The 22,187-nt window shown below is 41.9% G+C and overlaps 1 protein-coding gene, 1 long non-coding RNA gene and 3 other non-coding genes across 5 annotated transcripts in view; 2 read left to right on the forward strand and 3 right to left on the reverse strand.

Moving 5' to 3' along the window:
- The first annotated feature begins 2,603 nt into the window (after positions 1-2,603).
- TRNAT-AGU lies at positions 2,604-2,677 on the forward strand. The gene has a single exon. It is a non-coding gene; the product is annotated as a tRNA-Thr (tRNA).
- Positions 2,678-7,333: 4,656 nt separating this feature from the next.
- On the reverse strand, positions 7,334-9,395 carry LOC111094060. Its single transcript, XR_005384434.1, has 3 exons — positions 9,298-9,395; positions 8,463-8,614; positions 7,334-8,369 (listed from the first exon to the last, which is right to left on the reverse strand). It is a non-coding gene; the product is annotated as an uncharacterized LOC111094060 (long non-coding RNA).
- Positions 9,108-9,181, reverse strand: TRNAI-AAU. The gene has a single exon. It is a non-coding gene; the product is annotated as a tRNA-Ile (tRNA).
- Positions 9,396-17,227: 7,832 nt separating the features above from the next.
- TRNAV-CAC lies at positions 17,228-17,300 on the reverse strand. Its single transcript has one exon. It is a non-coding gene; the product is annotated as a tRNA-Val (tRNA).
- Positions 17,301-19,690: 2,390 nt separating this feature from the next.
- The window catches only part of PRSS16 (serine protease 16), a 31,908-nt gene continuing 29,411 nt past the window's right edge, over positions 19,691-22,187 (forward strand). Inside the window, exon 1 of the mRNA XM_038584429.1 lies at positions 19,691-20,088. The gene's annotated coding sequence lies outside the window, so the exon portion shown is untranslated. The remainder of the gene's footprint in view (positions 20,089-22,187) is intronic.

The raw sequence follows: 22,187 nt of genomic DNA on the forward strand, positions 1-22,187 counted from the left end.
TTTATGTCAGTTTAATTCTTAGGTCTGGCCAGAAACCCTAAACATGTAGGAGAGAAATTTTACCTCCCTTACACAATTTCTCTCTGTTTCTTCCTGACTGTGACACAACATGGGTCTGGGTCTCCTTCGAACTCTGTGCTCTGGTCTCTAGAGCTTTGGAGAAGAGTTGGGAGACTTTTGAAAGTCAAGTCACTGCTGAGAGCCACAAAGCTCAGGAGGTTGTTCATGGGCCACGTGTTCCTTTGTGTTACCTGAGACCTTCTCGGTTTACATCTTTGCTTAGGATAACATTACAGTAGCCTTAGAAACTGATGGACTTGGGCGCTTATGCCAAATCCATGGTGGGCTAAGACCAGGGTAGAAACATATAATTGTGCACCTAGTAAACACTACCTAATAGGATTTTTTTCCCCCAAGTTCTGGTGGTAAAGTGCAGGATTACAGGAGACAGAAAGATAATCAAATTGCCTGAAGACAAAATAGAAATTCATAGATTTTCTGGAACCAACAAGAGAGGTTTCCAGTTTATATTGAAAAGGACATATTAGAAGATAAGATTATTTGCCACAAGCAAAGATTGGACTCATGCAAACTTTAAGTTCAGAACCTTGCCCACTCATCTATCACAGCAACTTAGAATTTGTATTCTCATATCATTTTCTTATAAGAACCAAAATACTTGTTCACAGTTTGGGAAGCCTAGGATTGACTTTATCGGTCCATGAAACATCGGCTCAGGCTTACAAAAACAAAAAACAAATCCTTGGAAGGTTATACAATGGGAAATTCATAAAATATAATTCAAGTAATTTTTAAATTAAAATACATTCTTTCCATGCTATGACTTGTACTGGGTATTAGGAAATAACTGGATTCTCCCTGACCTTGCAGATAGATATTCTAACAGGAAAAAAATGCATGATTTTATTAAATACATAATTGCCTGAAAATGTGAAGAAGTTAAGATAAAGGAAGTGTAGGACATTACATGACCAACCACACATCTTGGAGACCCTTACCAAACCAACGCTTTGAGAACCAAAAAACATATTTCCAACAGACTGTCATATAAAAAACCAATACACTTACCTAGTGTACTAGATGATCAACATCTCAAATGTGAAAAAGAAAATCTACACATTTTTTTTTTACAGAGGACATTTTTTAACTTAGTAACAGAGAAAGACCCTTTAAACAACCTCAAAAGTACAATCCATGAGGTGGGAGGGAAGATAAATCCTTAACAAAATCAAAGATCTGTCATTAAGTTCCTCCACTGACAAGTCAACAGACAGGTAACACAATGGGAGATGATATTGCAAGATCTAAAATTCACAGTAGCCCAATAACCACAATACACAACATAGCCCCCTGTGCATCAACATGGAAGACATATCAACCTCAATAACAACATAGGCAAATTATAAGAAAAGAGTGAATGTCATAAGATGCAGTGCCAATGGCTAACAGACATATAAACAGATGCTCAAAATCTTTAGAAAGCATAAATGCAAATAAAAATAGGAGATTCATTACTCTACAGTAAAAGGTTAGATTACAAATTAGAAAGCTGAATCAATAATGTTGAGCATGGACAAGGGTAAAGGGGCACATACAGCTGGTGGAGTGTGGACTGGAGAATAAAGTGGGATCAGTTAGCCATTCTGTTCCTATACCCCAATGAAATTCTCAAACAAGTACATAGCAGGGGTAGATGAAAAGGTGGTGTTATTTGGAACTTGTGAACCCATCATTGGGACAGAAGAAAGGAAATGTATCATGAGTGCCCACCATGGGATTTTATAGAGCAGAGAGAAGCAGTGATTTAGGTATACACAGGACAATTTTGATGGATCTTAAAGTCATAATGTTTTCAAAAGACGTAAAAATATATAATATGCCATTTATGTAAATTTATATTTGTGCACAGAATGTCAACTTTACAAAAAGATGCATATCGAAATGATGTATGATAAACAAATTAGCTTATATAAGGAGAAGAATGGCAGCAGGACCTGAGGACAAAGGGAATGCATAAACAGTAAGGTGTTGTACGAAAGGACAAAGAGGTTATACACAGGCTAGACTGGCCGGCAAGAGTCCCAAGATGTCCAGAGGAAAGGAGGTACACAGAGGATCTGTCCCAAGGAAGTCTCACCCCGCCAGAACCCTGCCCTTTGTGGATGCCCAACGAATGCATATGCCCTCACCACTCACAAAGCACTGTTCTATCTTCGAAAAGTACCCAACATAAATTAGTGACTCAACATTTGTGGACAAAATAAATGAATTAAAGGAGAAAATAAATAAATAAATAAATAAATAAATAAATAAATAAATAAATAAATGGTGTTGCAATATCCAATATTTCCTCTAGATGGTGACATTCTCCATGAAATAGGTATTTAATTTTTTTAATTTGAAATTTTTAAAACTTTATATTGAAGAACGCACGTTTTAAATGCTGAAGTAACCGTTTTAGTAAAAGCTCAGAAACAGAGATATCTTTTCTTTGTCAAAAAATTGAGTAAATTGCTGACAAATTGCTACATTTCACAGAAAATGGTATAAATATGATATAACTGAACATAAACACAAAAAAGGGCTCTGTGGCTTAGCTGGTCAAAGCGCCTGTCTAGTAAACAGGAGATCCTGGGTTCGAATCCCAGCGGGGCCTTCTTTGTTTCCTTTTCATTTTCAACAGTGTGGTTACCATGGAATATGTTGGAGATGCCTTGAAGAGTTTATATGGCAAGTAAATGCTGTGTTCAGTTGTTATTCCAACTGAGAAGTCTCTTGCTAGATGATTGCATCACATGATGAGAGACTGGGATGAAGGGAAAATGAGTAACATTTCCATAGTTGATCACAGCAATGGGTTTGCTGATGATAGGTAAGAGGAGGTTAGGAACCCAGCGACAGTTATCTTGCAGTAGGTGATAGGAAGCAGCATCTCACATTTTGTCTTGGAAGTTCAGTGTGTGATCTCTGAAAGTGTGACAGCCAACATTTTCAGCTAAATGAGGGAGTTTGGTTGTCAGTGTAAGACAAATTCACAAGCCATGGCATCTGGTTTGAGTCAGACTCATATTTTATGAGAACAAGTAAGAGAGCATGGGGTGGGGGAAAGACACTCTCACCACTCTGGTTTAGGTCAACCCTAAGAACTGTCACCTCTGTGCATCAGACAAGCCACTGAGTGCAAGGGGCAAGATTGAAGCTCAGTAACATTTGGAAAAAATAAATCACAAACGGACAACCACCTTCCTGAATCTGAAGTGATACTGTAGTTCAGAAGCTAAAACGTACATGTAGCACTGGCCTACACAATGGGCCTTTTGGTTTTATGGAAAGAGATTCCAGAGGTCACGATTGGAGTTCCTTGAGAGTCCCTGTCTTTAAACTGTCCTGCACCGTGCCTGAAATCCCATTAACACTCCACAGTAAACCTGATTTCATTTTCCTTGGATTCATAGCAGTTCTGTGACTCCCAACTTCCAAAGGAATGTGAACAAAGATGGTGGTGAAGGGTAACAGGTGATACCACCCCAAAATGTGCCGCTTTGACTTAAGGATTATTGTGAGCTGAAACCAAGTGAGAAAAGCAGATTTATTTCCCCAAAAGCTCTCTGTCCTCCCCCTACCTGCCTGGAAGCAGGACAGAAGTTTACAAAGAGGTCCCTTCTTCCCTCTCTCCTGAGAAAGACAAAGGTTAATCTCCAGAGACAACTTTAGGCCCTATCAGCCTGGAATGGAAATAACAAACTTTAGTTTTTATCTCCTCCCTCGGCCTGACTCTGCCTTTCTTGGTTCCATCATTTCACTACAGATTTATTGTCCTTTGTGAAAGGTGGTATATGAGCTGGAATTTTGAGCCACCTGGACAATTATTCATCTTTCCCCAGGGGGATCCCACCTATACTCAAGGTAAGCATGTTGCCAAATCTCGGTTTGTTTTTCTCTTCTTAATCTTTCATTAAGGGAGTCTCAGTTAAGATCTCAGAAAAGCAGATGGGAAATCATCTTTCCTCTTCCCTCAGGTACAAGCCTCACATAACTTAAATACTGCAGTGTTCTCTCTTTGCAAAAACTAAATCCAGGGAAGTTGATAATGCCTTTAGACCCGTAGATCATTATATTAAAGTGTTACTCCTGCCTTCTACTTACCAAAACGTCAGGGAGGAAGAGATACGCTCTCAGGTACCTGCCAATCCCTTGTCTGAAGTGGAGCACACAGATCAGGAGCCAGACCCGCCAGCATAACACTGTTGGTGGCTCCAAACTCACAAAGATCAGAGGGAGGCTTCCCTGTTATTCCCTTCCCCAGGCCACCCTCACAGCCTGGTTGATGGATAGGGAGGCTGAACCCTCTCTCCTATTTCTTCTGCCAAATTAGGAAGAGAAGGAGGGAGAGAGTTGGGAGAAACCACAGAACATGAGACAGAACATATGATGCCAACATTTTAAGGTTTGCGAGATAGTAGATTTAGTGAAGATTTTTTTTTAATAGTAGGTTGACATGAAATCTTCTTAGAAAGATAATGATTAAAACAAACCCAAGAAAGCAAGACAGGCAGATCAAAATAAATGAAAAGGCTGCAAATAAAAGGAAAAAAATTTTTGAAAATAAGGATATCTGGTAGTTTATAAGAAGTTGCCTTGGGTTTTAAACAGATTTAGATGTCAAATCCTGAAATATATTTTTCAATGGTTTGTTTGCTTATCCATTTATTTATATTCTGGAACTGGTGGAATATTTCTCAAACTGATGAGTACACCTCAAGAGCCTCCTGTTCCTTGCTTTGGTGCTTCAATGGGCCAGTTGATTCACCTGGGAGAACAGTCAGACGTCTGGTATCTCTGAGCCTCTACAATGGAAAGCTGCTGTTGAGAAACCCGGTAAACAACTCGCTAAACTGTGTCTCAGAGGTTTAGGTACCTCAGTTACAAACTCGAATGCTTGTTCCATTACAAACAATTCCAACACAGATTTTTACAATTCTTATTCATTCATTTGAAGATAACAAAGTTAAACACAATCTATGTTGATAACAGCCTGGCACTAGTAGGAAATTACTTCCTACTGGAGACTATAGTGATGACTTATTGCTGACTCCTGGAGCCAGTCAGTGTCAAATTTTTCTGCAATGGGGAAGAGCATAATGAAGGCCAAATTTGAAAATTAAGTTTATTTATCTTCATTTATAATACCTGAGTTTGAAAAGCCATGAAGTGTATTAAAATGTAGGAAGTTTGCTTAATTTTGATGTGTTTGCTTGTTTGGTTTACTGCTTATTGCTTTCACCTGTAATAGGATAGGGTTCCTTTTGGTTTCCCCTTGTGTAATCTTCTTGGACATCAAATATTCTGTATTTTAGCAGAATGACCTTTTATAGTTTATGCTGACTGTGCTGTCTTTAATTATTGAAGAAAACAAAGGCTTTTCACTGAGGAATGAGCTACAGTTCTTTATAATCACATTACCTTCTATGCTTATTTTTAAATGCTTTATTGTAACTTTGGAACAAGTAGTCAAGTATTTTCTCCAGCAGCCATGATCTGATTCCTCTCTTGTGTTCAAGTGTCCTAACAGCTTTTAATTTTTGCCTTCCCCAAAGCAAATCCTAAATGTACAATAAAACTTTCAAGGTACCTTTTTCACCTATGATTGTCTTCGAGACTTGGCAGAAGGCACCTGGAAAATCTTAAAGATTTGTTCTCTCGCCCTGCAAAAACCAGGGCTATTTGATATGTTACTGTTGACAAGTTGTACAGAAAGACTTGAAAATCAGAAGGGATGCCAGAAGGAAGTAGAGGAAGAAGAAGAAGAGGAGGAGAAAGATTTAGTCTTCTCTGAGTCAAATTATGCATGGCTAAAATGTTAACATAAGTATTTCAGAAATTGTACACTGGATGGGACATTCCTGGAGATTTGTCAATGCTTTTACTGTCCATGACATGTTTCTCTCAATGTATAAAGTCCAGTGTTGTTTTGCCTGATAGTAGACAACAGGGTAGAGTATAATCAGTCATAATTCCAGCTATTTTTTTTAATGTTAACTTGGTCGCAACTTTACTTTTTTAATTTGAATCTAGCATCTTCTGGGCTACTGAATTTTAATTGAGGATTTGCATCATTTATTAATTATTGATAAGCCTTATTAATATATAAATATGTAGGACCTACTCCAGACTTGCCAAGTCTCTTTGCTTCATATTGTTGACATACTCTTGGCATATTCTTACTAGGTGTCTTGTATATTTATGGTATTTGATGTCTCAGGATTATCATATGTTCATTTTGAGATTTTTTTCTCTGTTGAAATTACATTCATCCACTTCTCTAAATTAGATGCAGTGTTTTCTATCTTCTTTAAAAATATGATAGGTCATTATGTCTGTGGCTATTTTGTCCAAAACTTATTTTGGATTGGCTTTGTTAGCTTCTTTTGCATGCCACAGAAACAACCAAAATTCCTTGTTAGTGGTGGAATTCTTGTTATAAATTCTCAGCAGCCCTTTCACCTTTGGAAATTATAAGTAATAAATCAATTACAACCATTTAAAATCTTGTCATATATATATACATACATACATATGTGTATATATATATATATATTTTTCATTTTGTTGGGAAAGCACCTGCAATCAGCTTCATCTTCCACAAAGAAAGACTGTCTCAAAGCTTTACAGGAAGAGACTACAGCACTGGATACACTTAGTCGCAGACTCCAAATGGCATAACTTCAACAACTTTACGACCATAACCATTCTACTGAGTCTGTATTTCCAGAATTCTGCTCAAGAAGCACATGGGTTCATGAAACTGTGTTGGGGAAATAAAACACCTCTGCCAGCAGAAAGATGCTACCTTATCAATAGAAGAGAGAGAACACGCTTTATGAAGGATTAGCATATTTACATGTATATAAGGTAACACAAAAGTGACGACAAAACTATGAGGAACTCTCACTCATTGTTTATATAGCAAAGCTGAAGAAAGAATATTGACTTCTCTAAATCTGCTTGAGAAGCAAGAGGCTGCACCCTTTGAGTATCCCATAAATCTCCTGGAAGACTCCTGGCCTAATTCTGGAGGTACGTGTTTACATAGCTAGAGGTTATCTGGCCCACCTTAAAAACTTAAAACTGAACTTAATCCACAGAGATATGCATCTCCATTCTGAAAATTCCAGGAAGGACTCAAAGTCTCTAGATATCCAAGGAAACCTGCAAAGAACAGGGAGATAGGAGAAGGGCACTTTTCCCTATATAAACAAAATAATTTCCATACCCTTACAACTGTTAGCTCAAGATCTGGTGGAGCAAGTAATTACAGAGGCCTGGATGAGGGATGACTGTGGTGTATGTCTGGAATACTGCTGATGCTGTTCAGCTCTCTCGTCTAGATCTACAAAAAAGCTCTCTCTCTCTCCTCTTAATCTGTGCCCCGAGCCATAACCATTTACCGGACTTTGCTTTTGTGAACTAAAATGATTGGAAATATCTTATTGCCTCACAACATGCTCATTTGTATATCTGAATCACAGCTTTACCTTTTTCTGAAAATCATCTTTGAACATATCTATATAGAATTTCCTTTGATTGACAGTATGCTTTGGAGCTCCTACTTTAGTATCACCTGAAAGATCAAATGGTTTCACACAGAAAGTGTTTTAATCACAACATATAATTACAGGTGTCCTCTTTCTACCCTCTCTCCAGCCCTACTTGTAGACTTCCTGAGTCAGGAGTAAGAGGAAATTAAAAGTTCAGATGCAACTTCTGGCTAATTGGACCAACCCAATTGAAAATAGGCTGTTTCTGTACAGTATATAATGGTAAGTATGCTGTTCGACAGCTCGGTATATGCTGATGGAGAGACACCTCCAAGGTACATGAATTGAAAAAAGCAGGCTGCAGAATAGTGTGTAAATGTGACATTTCACTTAACTAGGAAGAGAACATTTATTTTCATATGTACGTGTCCATGCCTAAAGAAAATCCAGGAGCATACAGGTGAATTAGGAATAGGAGTAACATAGGGGAGACCCTGGTGAGAAGTGACATAAGGGAGTAGTGCTGAAAAGCGGACAGGTGGGGGGAGCACCCATTTAGTTACTGACCACGTGAAGGTTTTACCTTATCCAAGAAAAAACAAAACCGGGGGTGAGGGTGGGCTCATGGGGCTGGTGTGCAGGTGTCGCAGGGCCCCGGTTCCCGCGGCAGGTGCGGGGCGGAGAGGGCCGTGTCCTGGCAGGCTGCCAGCGCATGGAGAGCTCAGTGTCCAGGCGGGTCCGCGTCCCGTGGCCGCTGCCCCTTCATCCTCCAAGTCAGCAAAGGCCTTGGCCAGTCCTTGTACTTCGAACCTGAAGTCATGGTATTTACCATTGAGAAGCAGGTATCCTTTATTAATATTTTAAACAGGTTTTTCAGACTTTAATTTCGATCTTGTCACTCACTGTTCTTGACGTGAACGATGCATCACTGACTCCCCCAGACGCAGCCCCACTGTCTTGGATTCCCTGAGCATCGCCTACGTCCCCAGCACGCTTGATACACTTCTTTATTACATTATTATTCCACCCGTGTGGCCAATGTCACTCTCGCGGCTCTGGAACAAGAGGGAGAGCAGAGCAGGTTGGCAGCCCGCGGGGCAGTGCGAGGGCCTTGGGGCAGCAGGTGGCAGAGGGCGGGGAGGGTCCCGAGGAGGACGGGAGGTGCGCTAGGACCCGGGGCGGCCCGAGGCTCCGCCCACTCTCCCCCGCCCCCCACCGCCGCGCTGCGTCCACGAGACTGCAGAGCTCGAGCAGTGCGCGGCACGGGTGGCACCGGTACCCGGGGCTAGTGGGGACGGTTCCCCCGGCGCGGGCCGCCCGCTCCCGGTATCCTGCACGGCGTCAGCACGTCGCCCCAGGCGAGCAAAGCACGCTCCGAGCGCCCCTCCGGCCCCTCCCGAGAGGCAGTACCGCCCCCTCTGCGCTCCGGGACCCCACTCCTTTGTTCAAATACCCGAAGCTCCCAAACACTCTGCTCAGCAGAGGCCCGGTCCCTGGGTGTAAGGCAGACTGTAGGGCGTACCGGACCGGAAAGGAAAAACAAGCGCGTGGCCCGTACGGGGATCGAACCCGCGACCTTGGCGTTATTAGCACCACGCTCTAACCAACTGAGCTAACCGGCCACTCGGGCGCCTCTGCTTGACTTAAATCTTTTAAAGTCACACCCAGCCAAGTTCCACCGGCGTCTTACTGCGCGGAAGGTTAGGGAAAGGGAAAAGAGCCTCCCGCGCTCCCGCACCCGCAATCCTTGGCGTCCGGGTCTGGAGCCGAAGTGATGCTGGCGGGACGCGAGGTGGAGCCCGAGCGCGGGGCCGGCGTCGGCGGGGGCGGGGACCGTGGGAGCGTCGGAGCCCTCCCGCCCCAGGGCACTGAGACACCCCGCAGCGGCCACCGGAGAGGCGGGACCAGGGCGCGTCCGGCGTGGGGGCCGTATCTTGTCTCGGTGGGACCCTGCAGCCCTGTCGGCTCTCTTCGGACTGACCACCCCCCAGCTGCACTTTATGCAAACGTGTATCTGAGTCACACTCGAAAGACACGTCTTCTCTTCTTTTTTTCTGTTGGAGAAAAAAGAGCTCTATCGACGAGGCTGATCGACTATTTATGTATTTGTTTTGCAGTATGCAATTTATAAATTCGGTTTTGAATTTAAAAATAAGAGCTAAAGGATCATATTTCTTATCTTGAGCACATTTCTCTGAGCCAGCGTCCTCTGTAGGAACGAGCGCTTATCTGCATTTGCTTGGTCCTCTAGGAAAGATTCAGCGGAAGGTGAATTGAAAACCAGATTTTTTTTCTCTCTCTCTTTCTCTGGCGTCCCTTTTCTCTTTGTGCTTTACTGCCTCTCCTTGGTTTTCCAAACCCTTTTGAAGGGCCGGAGAGTCAGCTGTTTGGGCTCCTGGGCATCCTCTTTGCTCTCCAGGCTTCCCTCGGCTACTTTTCTTGTCTGGGAGATCTCTCTCCTTCCAGAGAGCCTTAGAGAGATTTCTCTCGGCTCTCAGGCCTGGTTCCTGGAAGTATACTATAGAGAGCCTTGGATTGGTTTGCCCTGAGCTGTCCTGCAGGTTCTCTGACTTTAGAAGGCTTTGCCCTTTGCCCTTGGGGGTGCCTCCAAGGGTATTTCCACTTTCTGGCCTTTTCTCTCAGCCCCTTTTTGCTTACTCTCCCCAGCCATAGTGGTTTGGGCTGCATGGAATTCTCAGCTTGGGTCAAGCAGGCCTACTGACAAACCTTAAAGATCCCTTAGAGTTTCTTCTAGTGTTTCCTAATCGGGTCTTTGGGTCTTTGGGTTTGTCTTCCTTTGCCCCTCTGTCCATCTGCCAGGGATAAAGGCAATCAGAGGCCTCTTTTCTTCTATGAAGGCCTCTTTGTGGAATTCAGTTTCCTTACATTCTTGTTTTGGTTTGGTTTGGGTTTTGTTGTTGTTGTTGTTGTTTTTTTAATTGGAGTTCGGTTTGCCAACATATAGTATGTGCTCATCCTGTCAATTGCCCCCCTTAGTGCCTGTCATCCAGTCACCCCATCCCCCTGCCCACTTTCTCTTCCATTACCCCTTGTTCGTATCCCAGAGTTAGGAGTCTGTAATGTTTTGTCACCCTCTCTAATTTTTCTCACTCATTTTCTCTTTCCCCTATAATCCCTTTCACTTTTTTTTATATTCTCCCACGGAGAAGGACAATCCTTACATTCTTTTGTATCCTCGACTCCCTGATGGGTTCAGAAACCTGATATTTCCAAGTTTTTGGCCTTTCTTTCATTAGTAGGTTGAGAGAGACAAGCTGTTGCAACTTGTACAACCCAACCAAATGTTTCCAGATTTCTGTGTCAAAACTGCTTTCCTCATCCTTGAAACTTGTTCCTTTAAAATATATATGGTAACAGCCTGCTTTCAATAAAGAAATTAACCATTTGTGGGCCTACTTTGTGCGAGGTGATTTGCATGTTGTCTCATGTAAACTTTCCATCACACATCTTTTATTCAATTGATATTAAGAGATAGCCATGATTGTCCTATTGAAGTTGGGAAAAATGAGAAATATTATATACATGTTGCCATGGAAACTTTCAGAAGTGAAATGGCTGGCCACTTACAGTTGCATTGCCAGGCTTTATTTAGACTTCTGGGGGAGCTTGCTGGCCACCGCAGGAGCAAAAGAATGTCATTAGAGTTTAGGATACATTTCAGAAAGTTACCATAATGCTGTTCACTGATTTGACAAATGTTTATGGGCATTCTGCTCTGGCCCAGTCTAGTCTTCACCATGGCAGCCCATAATGGCCCAGAGCCACACATGGTCCCCCCCTTACCACCTCCCAGAGCTTAAAATCCGGTAGCACCCATAGCTTCTAAGTGGTTGTCTTCTAAGTAGGCATGATCTTCTCCACATAGGCAATATCTTCATTTTACCTTAAGAAGGATCTTCTCTTGTTCTTCACATCTTATACTGATGTATTTTCTGACAAATGATCAGGACAGATTAGCTACACTGTCCAGGAAAGCAATTAAACTATTTGCCATGGAAAACATCTCTATTTGGGCTTCATGGCACATCCACTTAAACAGAATATCCTGTGTTAGAAACCTTCTCCCTTTCTTTCTGTAATTTTGGAGAGTATTGTCACCAGCAATGTTGAAGACAGCTTAACAGAGCATGCTGTGTGTTGTTTAGAAGTTAAATGACAGAGAAAATCATGAACCTTGATGTCAGCTAGGAAGTTAGGGTTCTGAGTTCAGGAGTTGACCGTGTGGCCTTCTGTAGAGAAATGCTAATGTGAAGAATTGGTCTATGTAAAAGTTCCTCTGGAAAATCACTCCCAGTGGGGCCTCAAGAGAATATTTAAATTCTGTCTTGGAAACTGTGGAGTGCAGAATTTTCATTCTGTAACCACCAACAAATTGTAGAGAGCAGTGAAGTCTGAATGGGATGTAGGATTTGGTACTTGGGCTCAGTATGTATTTGCCATATAGAACAAGTGATCAAATTTCACTAGTCTCCATGCATTATTATTCTACTTCTTCTGGTTTCCTCTTATCACCATCAGAGCATCCACTGTAGCTACAGGAAGTTGCTGTTCAACCAAATTTTGAAAATGAAAACAATGAATAGCCAATCTCTTCTTTCAGTCGCAAGGAAATAGGACATGCATTCAAAGGAACATAATAAAAAAATAAGAAAAGCAAACAAATCTGGTATAATTTATATAAATTGTTCCCATGAGGATTCTTTCCCATGGACTAAACTCTCTAAAGCCACAGGAACAGGAAAAATTTAAGTCATTCTTAACAGAAGTTGAAAGTGTCATGCTACTTCTCATCACTTGTCCAAAGCTCATATAAAAATTAGGTAAAAGTATTTTGAGCAAAGAGTCAAATCTGTATCTGAAATTATCATTTCAGGACAGCAAATGAGTCATCATGTTCCACTTGTGTGTTGCTAGAAGTGGTACCTAGATATGAAAAATGTCATCAGTAACAATGTGCAATTCCCTAAACACTGTAAAGTGTAGTGGCTTTGAGCAAAGGAAGGGAAGAGAACTCACAGGTTGGTTATGAATGAAGAGAGGGCAGCACAGGTGCCACTTCAGCCCATTCTAGGGCAGAAGAATAAGAGAAAGGATTCATGAGAGGATATCAAAAATAAAGGTGGGACCAGATGTGACCTGGTTGTGAAAATTATGGCATATTAGGTTCTGGCTATTGTGAAAGCTTCACCCAGGAAGTAACCAGATGATATCTTGAAGGAACAGAGATCATTTGGCAACACCAAACAGACAAGCAGAAGGAAAAACAACAGAGAGCAAATGAAACAACAATATAAAAAATGTTTTGAGATCTGAAGGTATTAGAGAATACTTAAGTATTTTTAGAAAGATTTTATTTATTTATTCATGAAAGACAGAGAGAGAGAGAGAGAGAGAGAGAGAGAGAGAGAGAGAGAGAGGAGGGAGAGGCAGAGACACAGGCAGAGGGAGAAGCAGAACTCAATTCCGGGACTCCAGGAGCACGCCCTGGGCTGAAGGCAGGCGCTAAACTGCTGAGCCACCCAGGGATCCCTGCTTAAGTGTTTTTGATTAATTTTTTTAGTTTGAGATCATTATGGATTCATATACAGTTGTAAGAAATAATACAGAAAGATCCCTGGTACTCTTTACCATCTTCCACAAAGGTATGATCTTGTAAAACAAGATTACAACCAGCATACTGACATTCAAACAATCACAATCCAGAATATGTACAACAGCTTGAGAATTCCTCAAGTTCACCTTCTATGACCACAAACACTTCCCTGCTACCTGCATTAACCCCTAGTTAACCTTAACCCCTAGTGACCACTAATCTATCCACCATTTCTATAGTTTTACCATTTCAAGAATGTTATGTACATGGCATTATACAGTGTGTAACCTTTGGGAATTTTTTTTTCACTCCAAAATTCTCTGCAGATTTATCCAGATTCTTACAGATATCAATAGTTGATTCTCCTTTGTTGCTGAGCAGTATTCCATAGCAGGATGTTCAGCCATTCACTCCTTGAAAGACATCTGGATTTTTTTTCTAATCTTGGCTAGTATGAATAAAATTGGTACAAACATTCACACACAGTTGAAGGAGATGAAAAATAATTTTTCCCTTTACCCTTTTCAGTTCTTGGCTGAGACCCTCCCACCACCCATTATAAAAGATTAACAAAAGTAAAAGAAACAGAAGTTGAATAACAAGTTTAGTAACAGAAGTTTAAGAAGCTTAATAACAGTAAAAGAAAATGAAGTTTAGTAACAGACCCAGGAAAACTGTGTAACTACCATGTATACAGAAGATATACATATCGTTAAACTTGTTTCTTCTTCTCTTGCTAATTTGTCTTTTATTGCAGAGAAGTCTCTGCCAAGAATCTAGAAGGATGGAGGGAAAAATATTTTTCCTCCTCTACATAGTTATTTGTGTGAACGTAAGTCTTTATTTCTCTGGGATAATTGCCAAGGAGAGCAACTGTTGGTCCTGTGGTGATGTCATATTTAGTTTTTAAAGAAAATATAGAGTATTTCCAGAGTAGCTGTATTACATTCCCACCAGTAATTTATGAATGCATTAGTTTGCTAGGGCTGCTGTTGTTCTGTATTAAGTTCACAAATTCTTTCCTATGTCCCTTGCATTCTTCTACTGCTGAGCCCATGCTCTGAGATTTTTATTTGGTTATTGAATTTTTCAATTCTAAAATTTTCATTTTGTATTTCTTTACATTTTTCCTCTTTTCTGATTTTTTTTAACCAAGGCTATTTTTCATTTGTTTCAAGCATGTTCATAATTGTTCACTGAAGCATTTTTAAGATGCCTGCTTTAAAATCTCCACTAGATAACCGTAACATTCCTTTAACCTGGTTATTGGACTCTATTGAATGTCCTCTTTTATTCAATTTGAGATGTTTCCAGGTTTTGGTTTGGCAAGTGATTTTCAACTAAAATCTGGACATTGTGTGCTTTGTGTTAGGAGACTCTGGCTCTTATTGAAACCCTTGGTTTTAATTGGCTTTCTCTAACCGCAGGGGAAGTGAGAGAGCATGTGCTCAATACTGCAAGGTAGACAGCACAGAAGTCCAGGATCCCTCACTCAGCTCCCACTGACACCAAATGCAATAGGGAGCATTTTATTCCTGCTGGCAGCTGGTGAGAAATCTGGCTCCTGTGTGGTCTCTCTCCATCGGCCCAGAGACAGATGGAGGCAGGACCCAGTTACCACCCAGCAATGATGAAAATCCTGTTCTCCACTATCTCCTCTACCAGCAACCCAGTGGGGAGGGAGAGGAAGAGATACTGCTGGGTGGGAGTCCAAGTTCCTTCTTCCTGCTTGAACTTTGCTGCCCTGGGTAGCAGAGAGGCTACAGTTTTATATGGTGTATGGCTAGGGTTAGGGTTAGTTATTGTCTAGAAGTGTTTTGTAATGTTAGGCTGTCCATGTGATGGTCTTTTGGCTGGAGAGAGCAGCTTTTTTTAGGGTTTTCTGTATGCACTCACTGGCCATTCAGGACACATGGGGCAAAAATAGGGAGCCTGCCACCATGCCATTCCTCTGGTCCCAGGGTCCCTAGCCAGGCTCCTTCCTTTCTCCATCTTCTAGATTCTTCTTCTGTTTATTTTATGTATAATGTCCAAGGGTTTTAGTTGCACCTAGCAATGAAAGGATAGAGATAAGTACATCTTCTTCCCAGAAACTCTGGTAAGTTTTTGTATTATTATTTCTGTTAATAGACTACAATAAGACATGTATGGAATGTATATGCTATTTATAACAGAACACATTACTACACTACTATTTATTTTCATTATACATATATTATGTTTTTATTATCCTGAACTTGCTTATATTTGTTTGTATAGACCCTATGAAAGCAAACATGAGGTTTCTAGAGCAGAGATTGCATTATTATTACTTAACTGCAAAAACCCCTCAGTCTTTTCCTCCTCTCCACCAGTGTGTCTTAGACTTCCTAGGGCTTATGTCCCTTTGAGAATAGGAATATTCCATGGACCCCCTTCCCAAGCTGGGAAGGACAACCACTTCCAAGTGCCAGACCAGGCCATAAAGATAGCTGCCCCCACCCAACCCCACAGTCGCTGCTGCTCAGTGACAAGCACCCTTGACTGATAGCCATCTTGTGCTGCCAACAACACCCCTTATTTGCAGGGACAGACAGACCAATGCTACCTTTTAAATAATCTATTGGCTCAGAATACTACTGTAGAAACTGCAGGAGGTGCCACCTACTAACTCTTGAAGCATTAAATACTTCGAAATAATAACTGGTATGTTGGTCAGGTCTCTCCAGAGATGCAGAACCAATAGGATGTTTATATTCTAGAAAGAGATTCATTTTAAGGAGCCGGCTCACATGAGTGTGGCAGCTGAGTGAGTCCAAAATCTGATAGGGAATGATGGCAGACTGGAGACCAGGGAAGGGGTTATAACTGAAGTCCAAAGGCAGTCTGCTGGCACTAGGGAAGAACTGAAGAACTGACCTTGCAGATAAAAGCAGAAGGCAGAGTATGCCTGAGTGGCTCAGCGGTTGAGCACCTGCCTTTAGTCTGGGGCCTGATTCCAGAGTCTTTGGATCGATCCCCCACATCTGGCTCTCTTTGTGGAGTCTGCTTACGTCTTCCCTACTGCTTTCCCTAGTGAATAAATAAGCAATTTTATAAATATCTGAAGGGAGATGGTGTCAAAATTATCCTCTTGTCCCCTGGAGAGATCAGACCTTTTTTCTATTCAAGACTTCCTTCGATTCTCTGATCCTCGCTCACACTATGGAGGGCAAATCTGCTTTTACTCTAAGTCCACCCACTTAAATGTAAATCCCATCTACAAACATCCTCGCAGAAACAACCAGAATAATGTTTGACCACATACCCAGGCACCGGACCCGTTCAGGTTGAAACATAAAATTAACCATGGCAATGGGAAATATCTCTAGACTACCAAACGCATTCTAAGCAAGGCCAAGACAGAGATGTGTGTCTTTGCGGAAGTGTTTCTCCTTGAATGAAATGCAGCGTGTCCCCCCCCCCCTTCTCAGTAACTGTGTGTGTGTGTGTGTGTGTGTGTGTGTGTGTGTACATAGTTTCTTATCCTCCAGGTCCTATGAAAGGTAACAACTTACTGGATACACCGCAGCACCTGCTCTCCCAGCGGCGCTGGGGTCGGCGGATTGGTGCGCAAATATTTGCCTGCCACGAAACGGAGGGGGGTCGGCGGCTGGTGTCCCTCTGGACTGCGGGTAGCTAGCTGCAGGCCCCGGCCTCGAGGGGGGCCGGAGCGGAGGGCCGCTCCCCTGCTCCCTGCCCACCCCCACCCACTACTTCCCCAACCCCCACCCCCTTACCACCCCGTAGAACCCCGTCACCTTCCCCGCGCCCCATCCCCACCCTCACCGACCCCCACTGTCCCAACCCCTCCACGCCCCCATGCCCATCCCTACCCCCCTCACCAGGCTCACTGGCCCCGGGACCCACAGAGAGGAGCAGAGGGGTACAGAGAGGTGTTGCAGTACGTGTCTCTCAGGAAAACTGCTTTCTAACAAAGTAAGGGCGACGAGGCGACGTTTTCGTTGTCTGTGCATATAAGGAAATCGAAATCTCTGAAATCAAGTGCATTCGAGGGAGGGAAAAGGAAAGCTGCTGTTCCCGCCCGGCTTCGAACCGGGGACCTTTCGCGTGTGAGGCGAACGTGATAACCCCTACACTACGGAAACGCCTGGAGGAAAGCTCATACACTGGTGCTTGTGACCAGATAAAATTAAGGAGTTTGGTTTTGCCCTTTGGACATGGGTTTATTGACTACAAAGTCCGCCTTGGAAACACTCATTGTTGAGCGTTTCCCTCCCTTTTTCTTGTTTATGAAGAAAGAAAATCCTAGCAACCAAGTAAAAGTTTTGCCCAAGGCCCCAATGCCTGCACAAACTTCAGGCATAATAAACCTAGGCAGCATCCTGGAGAATTGGGAGCTTTTAAGTAATAATGGAAGTTTTTACGTTGTAAAAAAAAAAAAAAAGTTCCTAGTTGTATTGAGATATAGTTGACAGACAGCAGTGTATAAATTTAAGGAGTACAGCATAATGACTGGACTCACACAAGTGGCCAAATGATGACCACAACTGGAGAATTTGATTTCAGGATCTCCCTCATGCTGTCTACACCATTTCTGTGCTTGTGCAATGGGGCCTATTACTTATCTCATGGTGACAGAAAATGATTCTTTGGGAACCAGAATTGAGAGGCTAGAGCTCAGGAGATGGTCAGAAGCCACCAATGCTTTCTACCACAGCCTATCCCTTTGCAGATACTTGATTAGAAGTGGTCATGTGGCTCCATCTCACTACCTGGCTTCTGCTCCATAAGGGAGCAGTTGAAATGTTTTGAGAACATCACTGGCACAGAATGTGAATGCAAAAAGTCTTTGTCGTCAAGGAACTCACAGTCTAGTAATAAGTCTTTCTTATAGAATCATGATATTTTTGTTCTTCTGCTCTATTGCCTGAACTTACTGCTGGTACAAATAAGAGTCAAGACAAAATTATGTCACCTCAGTCTTGGATCTCATGCTCTATCATAATTGAGCTAGACACATGATATTAAAGCAAAAAATTAATATACGGTATAATCCAACTAAACTGTCAATATTTGGCAACAAAATGTAATGCCACAGTAGCTCTTGATGAGACTCAGACTGAGAACAAGTCTTTCTAAATTTATTGTTAAAAAGTGAACTGACTCAAATAAAAATAAAATGACTCCTGTAAAAAACAAATTCCTATCTTGGGGAACAGGTAAGGATAGAATTTAGTGATAGGTAGATCTGTATTTTAGTCAGAGATTTTGCTTAAAGTTAGAAATATTGCAGACTTTATTTTCTCGAATGAAATGAGCTTAGAAGGGGAAAACTATCATGTCTCTCAACCATATTTAGGGAAATCGTTCTACACTACCAGATTACAACCCCCCAGTGCTAACTAGTAGAAACAGCCCTTCTAGCCCAACCTTAAGAGGTTAGTGCCCTCTTGTCTGGGATATTTGTAATGGCCTCATTTAGGTACTTGTCTTGCTAACCTCAGCTGATATTCTCTAGGATCTATCAATCACTACCACCTCTCTCCTTTTTTGAGACTCCAGAGAGTCAAGTACAAAGTATGACTGAGGAGGAGATGTGATACACATCAAAGTAACTGCATGATTTTCCCAATTTATACTCACAGAAAACTGACAGGTTTGAATGGGAATGGATCTGAAGTGGATAGGATCAAGGGGGCAGGAATATAAAGTTGCATCAGACCAAGCTCAATGATATAGTTTTACTTGTCAGAAGGTACCCAACTCAATGGTTTAACTCAAGGACCTAGAAACAGCTCTAAATTTATATTAATTAAAAAACATAATTTATAGGGATGCCTGGGTGGCTCAGCGATTGAGCATCTGCCTTTGACTCAGGGCATGATCCCGGAGTCCCCAGATTGAGTCCCATATCTGGATCCCCTCAGGGAACCTTCTTCTCCCTGCTTCTCCCTCTGCCTGTTTCTTGCCTCTCTCTGTGTGTCTCTCATGAATAGATGAATAAAAATCTTAAATATATAATATATATAAATATAATTAATAAATGATTAACATATGGACCAAAGTTAAGGTGAACCAACAAAATGAAATTGAAACATCATTATTTTCTGAGTGTATGCAGAGCAAACTAAAGGCATTAAGGAGATTGCAATTCTAGAATAAATTTATCATGAGCTTCTCCAGAGGAACTAACTTTCACCAAAGTTGAGAGAAATAAATCTATGAGGAGAGCCTCAGGATCCTTAAGCTGCTCAACATGACTTTTCCTCATAGGCCAGGAATTACAGTAGGACCTGCTACTCCTGAACTGCAATCCCTAAACATAATGGAGATGACTGGATCACAGGATGATAGGATCACAAGGTGAATTACCAAAGATCAGATGGTGTTGTTATAAACTCAGAACCCGTATGTTTAAGCCCTTGCCCCTGATGTGACTCTATTGGGAACTAGAACTTTCAGGAGGTAAATACGGTTAAACGAGGTCATAAAGGTGGGGCCCTCATGCAACTGGAGTGGTGTCTTTATATGAAGACAAAGACATACCAGAAATCTCTCTCCAAGTATGTACAGAGGAAAGGCCATGTGGGGACAATGAGAAGAGAGCCATCTACAAGCCAGAAAGAGAGGTCTCATCAGAAACCAACCTTGCTGGCACTTTGATCTTGGGCTTGATTTGTATGAGCTCCCAGACTGGAGCCAGTTTTGAATGTAGAAAACTCCAGTTTCCCTTGAGAAAGACCACAGACACATTGCCAAAAATGTATACTGTTCTTCCTCCCCCTAGCCTTTTCTAAAAGGATCTATATCCTTTTACCAACATGACTGCTCATTAGGAAAAAAGAAATAGAATTTTCTGGGATTACTAGGAGATGACTCAATGCTGGCATTAATTCCTAGAGGTACAAAGCATCACTGCTGTCCACCAAGAAGGTAAGTTCTCAATGCTGTTTGCTTCTGGTCCATTTCACTGTGGGTACAGTGAGTAGGTCCCTACGTCCACCCTGAGACTAACTCCAGACAATATCTTTAATATTGTTTCTTTTTTTTTTTGAGATTTTATTTATTTAGGGGCACCTGGGCGGTTCAGTACATTAAGCAATAGACTCTTGATTTCAGCTGGGGCCATGGTCTCAGGGTTGTAAGATCGAGTCCCACATCCCACTCTGTACTCGGTGGGGAGTCTGCTTGAGATTTTCTTTCCCTCCCCCTCTGCCCCTCCTCTAAAATAAATAAATAAAATCTTTTTTATAAAGAGAGAGAGATAATATCTTTTTTTATAAAGAGAGAGAGAGAATGGGCATCTTATAAATTTTATAATCATTTTATAAAGAGAGAGAGAGAATGGGCTTAAATGACAAACATTGACCTTTCATGGTTCTGGGAAGTAGGAAGTCTCTCAGTGAAGAGAGAGAATGGGTATCTCTATCTCTGTTTATAAAAAATATTTTATTTATTTATTTTAGAGGAGGAGGGGCAGAGGGAGAGAGAGAATCCCGAACAGACTCCTCACTGAGCATTAAGCCAGATCCCAAAACCCTGGGATCATTACCTGAGTCAAAATCAAGAGTCAGACACTTAACCAGCTAAGCCACCCAGGCAGCCCTAATATCGTTTCTATGACTGATGGAATGAATGCTATTAGGCAGAAAAGGCCAAGTGGAAGCCACTAGAAATTCCTCTAACTGTGACTGTAGAAAACCCAAAGTGACACTGGTATTCTTGGAGGGACCACAGAGAGTAGTGCCAACATCAGGGACTGGAAAGATACAGGGGTGGGGATTCCATCCACACAGCTCCGTTCCACTTGCTTACTCAACTATAGAAGACAGATGGACTTACAGAGAATGACAGTGAGCAATTGCAAACTTAGTCAAGGGATCATTCCAATTGCATCTGCTGTTCCAGATGTTTCATCAGTGGAGAAAATTAACAAGTGCACTGTACCTAGTACACAGCTATTAATATGGCCGGTGCTATTTTCTCTGTACTTGATCATAAAACCTGTCAAAAGCAGTGAGCTTCTAGCTGGCTTATCTACCCTTCCTCAGGGGTATATCAATACTCTAGAAATCTCATGTTATAAATGAGTCACAGAGACCTTTACCATGTTACCATGTTCTAAAGTTGAAAGCGGACCATTGTTTTAAACACAGACATTTCAGGCAAATTTATATTATGCACACTGCTCACAAGGTGAATGGATCTGCCTTTCCAGAACTGGCTCAGTCTTGTAGGCTTCATTTGTGTCTCCATCCCTGTCCTAACTCATTCAGGCACCTATAACCAAGAAACCATAGACTGAATGGCTTAAATGACAAACATTAACCTCTCATGGTTCTGGGAGGTAGAAAGTCCAAGCTCAGGACACATGCAGATTCTGAGTCTGCTGAAAACCTGCTTCCTGGCTTTGTGGCTCATACAGGACAGACTTCTCACTGTGTCTCCATATGTAAGGATAGGGGAAAGAACTCTCCACAGTCTCCTTCATAAGCGCGTACTCCCATTCTTGAGGACTCCACCCTCATAACTTCATCACCTCCCAAAGGCCCTCCCTCCAAATACCATTATCATATTGGGGGTTAGGCTTCAAGATACCAATTTCAGAGGAACACAAGTAGTCTCTAGCAATCCCCAAAATATCCACTTCCTTTTCTTACTTCAAACTCTGTTTGTCCCCTGGATGGTGTCCCTTTAAACAAATGCCTTCTTTTTCTGTTTTTCTTTTTTTTTTTTTTTCTTTTTTTTTTTTCTGTAGGGACTCCTGAATTCTTTGGTGGGATAGAAGGACTAGGAGAAAAGCAAGATCCATCTAAGAACCATAGATGTTTCAAAGGAGCCTTTAATTTTTGGATAGGCTCAATAGTCTTCATCTCAAGATTACTTGAGTCTCCAAAGGGTTCTGTCAAAGGCCTGAGAATCAAACCAATGACACAGCCCCACAGCTAGCCTTGGGTTGGTCCCAGGTCTGTTGCACAGCTGTGGACTGGTTAAATGGCAAAACTAGGGTCGTGACTGGAGGATGTTACAGA

The sequence above is a fragment of the Canis lupus genome, chromosome 35 (genome assembly GCF_011100685.1).
Source record: "Canis lupus familiaris isolate Mischka breed German Shepherd chromosome 35, alternate assembly UU_Cfam_GSD_1.0, whole genome shotgun sequence".
Classification (NCBI taxonomy): Eukaryota; Metazoa; Chordata; class Mammalia; order Carnivora; family Canidae; genus Canis; species Canis lupus.